The sequence below is a fragment of the Oncorhynchus masou genome, chromosome 5 (genome assembly GCF_036934945.1).
Source record: "Oncorhynchus masou masou isolate Uvic2021 chromosome 5, UVic_Omas_1.1, whole genome shotgun sequence".
Taxonomy (NCBI): domain Eukaryota; kingdom Metazoa; phylum Chordata; class Actinopteri; order Salmoniformes; family Salmonidae; genus Oncorhynchus; species Oncorhynchus masou.
Window position 1 is genome coordinate 83,967,412 of NC_088216.1, and position 3,377 is coordinate 83,970,788.

The following is a 3,377-nucleotide window of genomic DNA, read 5'->3' on the forward strand; positions in this document are numbered from 1 at the left end:
TATAGAATTGAGATGAAGGTATATAGAATTGAGATGAAGGTATATAGAATTGAGATGATGGTATATAGAATTGAGATGAAGGTATATAGAATTGAGATGAAGGTATATAGAATTGAGATGAAGGTATATAGAATTGAGATGAAGGTATATAGAATTGAGATGATGGTATATAGAATTGAGATGAAGATATATAGAATTGAGATGAAGGTATATAGAATTGAGATGAAGATATATAGAATTGAGATGAAGGTATATAGAATTGAGATGAAGGTATATAGAATTGAAATGAAGGTATATAGAATGAAGGTATATAGAATTGAGATGAAGGTATATAGAATTGAGATGAAGGTATATAGAATTGAGATGAAGATATATAGAATTGAGATGAAGGTATATAGAATTGAGATGAAGGTATATAGAATTGAGATGAAGGTATATAGAATGAAGGTATATAGAATTGAGATGAAGGTATATAGAATTGAGATGAAGGTATATAGAATTGAGATGAAGATATATAGAATTGAGATGAAGGTATATAGAATTGAGATGAAGGTATATAGAATTGAGATGAAGGTATATAGAATTGAGATGATGGTATATAGAATTGAGATGATGGTGTATAGAATTGAGATGATGGTGTATAGAATTGAGATGAAGGTATATAGAATTGAGATGAAGGTATATAGAATTGAGATGATGGTATAAAGAATTGAGATGAAGGTATATAGAATTGAGATGAAGGTATATAGAATTGAGATGAAGGTATATAGAATTGAGATGATGGTGTATAGAATTGAGATGAAGGTATATAGAATTGAGATGAAGGTATATAGAATTGAGATGAAAATATATAGATTTGAGATGAAGGTATATAGAATTGAGATGAAGGTATATAGAACCTGCCAACCCATGTAGATACAGTCAGACCTGGTTTCAAATACTATTTGAAATCTTTTAATGATTTATTTTCATTCGCATCAAGGCCATCATACCAGGCACACTGGATCCACTTCAGTTTGCCTACAGCTACAACAGAAGCACAACAGATGACCGTTTCCATCGCTATTCCCACGGACCGAACACATCTGGACAAGAGGAACCCCTACGTGAGAATGATGTTCACTGACTACAGTGCAGCCTTCAAACACTATAGTTCCCTCCAAGCTCGACACCAAACTCAGAGCCCTGGGTCCGGACACTACCTTCTGAAACTGGTTCCTGGACTTCCTGCCTTGCAGACCACATGCTGTGAGGATTGGCAACAACACCTCCGGCACACTGACTCTTAACACAGGGCCCCCCCCAGGAGTGTGTCGATCCACACGTTCCTCAGCGTCCACATCACAGAGGACTTGACATGGACCAACAACAAGACAGTCAAGACAGCGTAACAGTGTCTCTACTTCCTAAGGCGGCTGTAGAAATTCGGCGTGCCACCCGGAGTCGTCTCCAAATACTACCGTTGCACCATCGAGAGTCATCAAACCGAATCAAGTTTATTTATATAGCCCTTCTTACATCAGCTGATATCTCAAAGTGCTGTACAGAAACCCAGCCTAAAACCCCAAACAGCAAGCAATGCAGGTGTAGAAGCACGTGTCCTGACCGGTTGCATTACGGCCTGGTTACGGGAATTGTTCCGTTCACGACCGAAAGGCCCTCCAGTGGGTGTTGAAGACGGCCCAGTACATCTCTGGGATTGTGCCCCCCACCCATCCAGGACATCTACTTGAAACGGTCCCTGAAGAAGTCCCGTAGCATCATCAAGGACCCCAAACACCCCAACCAGGGTTCACTTCCTGCCATGAGCTGTTCATTCCCTTACCGTCTGGCAGACGGTATCAGAGCATGATGTCTGATACCAACAGGCTCAGAGACAGTTTCTATCTACAAGCCATCAGACTGATGAACACTTGAACTGAACTGACCACCTGCCATGATTCTCAAAACCTTAGCGCACACACACACACACACACACACACACACACACACACACACACACACACACACACACACACACACACACACACACACACACACACACACACAGACACAGACACAGACACACACACACACACACACACACACACACACTTTCATGCTACAAACACATCACAACTTTTGCTACCAGACTAAATACTGCACATTCAAAACACTTACCCCCCCCCCCCCCCCTTCCGCAAAACACATGTGAATATTGGACAATAAATGGTCCCTTTCCTGTATTATACTGATGCTAAAATGTTTATTCTACCGAGCCATTTACTACATGTTTGTATTCTTGTGTTATGTATTATTGTTGTTATCGAGAAGGCACCTGCAAGTCAGTATTTCATTGGATGTTGTATACCATATATATCCTGTATATATATATATATATATACCATATATATCCTGTATATACGACTAATAACGACTAATAACGCATGAAACTAGTGTTTTCTCTGGTCTACCTGGGACTGCCAGATGGGTGGGGTTTGAACATTTGAAATTCTTCTATTGGTTCCTTGTCTATTGGACAAGCTCAATCAAGCCCAGCTGAAGTATTTGGAAGATTTCAAGTAGTATTTGAACCCATGTCTGGATACAGTAGTACAATATGTTACAGCTCCAAAACATCCCTTTCTCTCTCTCTCTCTCTCTCTCTGTACAGATTGATGCATAGAAAAGCACAGACAATAAAAGCCAGACTTTTCCTAGTTCTCAGACACTAGTAGTTTGCTCTCATATCAGATAACCTATTTGATGTCAAACTGCATTAAAGTTATCACACATTAAAGCATACATTACTCTGAAAGCCAGCCGTGAAGTAGCCTGGTCCCAGTTTGTGCTTCCCACCTACTCCATTGTCATCCATTCCATAAGGAGTTGGCAAGAGAGCCCGAAACAGCCTGGCACCCAGGCTAGCCTTGAAGTGCTCGGTTGAAGCGTCCGCATACAACAGACATGCTTGTTTGCGTCTGAGATGAAGGTATATAGAATTGAGATGAAGGTATATAGAATTGAGATGAAGGTGTATAGAATTGAGATGAAGGTATATAGAATTGAGATGAAGGTATATAGAATTGAGATGAAGGTATATAGAATTGAGATGATGGTATATAGAATTGAGATGATGGTATATAGAATTGAGATGATGGTATATAGAATTGGATGATGGTATATAGAATTGAGATGATGGTAGTGCTGTTATTCTATAGTCAGGGTAATGTACACACATCCAAGTACAACACAGAGCCTGCTGTAGGAAGTTTGAGGATGACCTAACTCATCTACTGACTGTACATCAGCTATTTATTGAGCATGATGCTGATGTACGCTTCATCTGAGGTTCTGAGTCATGACATTTAAACCACTGCTAACAGCATAGGGTTGGT